We start from the raw sequence: 753 nt of genomic DNA, 5'->3' as shown, positions 1-753 counted from the left end.
GCCGCCGACTGCTGCTCCTGCCAGCCAGGTGGGTACCCCATCCCGTGGGGCAGGGGGACCTCAGGGCTCTCTGCTGGAGATGGGGAGGGGAGTGGTTCTGGGAGGGGGGGGTCATCAGGAGACCTCTCTCTCCTCCCCAGCAAGGTGCAGTTTTCGGGGCCACACGTACCCACACGGCGCCCGCTTCAGCCTGGATGGGGACGACTGCACCACCTGAGGCTGCAGGGTAGGTCCTGGGGGTCCCCAGGGATGGGGGGGATCCCCAGGGATGGGGGGGGGATCCCTAGGCATGAGGGGATCCCCAGGGATGAAGGGTTCACAGGGATGGATAGTCCCCCAAGATGGGGAATCCCCAGGGACAGGGGATCTCTAGGGATGGAGGGTCCCCAAGGATGTGGGGTCCCCAGGGACTGGGGAATCCCCAGGGATGTGGGGTCCCCAGAGATGTGGGGTACCCAGGGACTGGGGAATCCCCAGGGATGTGGGGTCCCCAGAGATGTGGGGTACCCAGGGACTGGGGGTTCCCCAGCGATGTGGGGTCCCCAGAGATGTGGGGTCCCCAGGGACTGGGGGGTCCCCAGGGATGGAGGATCCCCAAGGATGCTCCAGGGCTTCTCCATCCCATCCTGGTTGGGTGGCTCCAGCCTTTGCTGGGGGCTGAGGCAGAGTGGGTGGGCAGGGGGGTGGGTCTGGCTGCAGGGCCAGCAGGTGACATGTCCCCTTGTCCCCTGGGTGGTGAGGTGGAGTGCTCCT

Source organism: Chaetura pelagica, unplaced genomic scaffold, assembly GCF_000747805.2.
Source record: "Chaetura pelagica isolate M959 unplaced genomic scaffold, ChaPel_1.0 scaffold793, whole genome shotgun sequence".
Taxonomy (NCBI): Eukaryota; Metazoa; Chordata; class Aves; order Apodiformes; family Apodidae; genus Chaetura; species Chaetura pelagica.
This window is presented reverse-complemented; position numbering follows the sequence as displayed.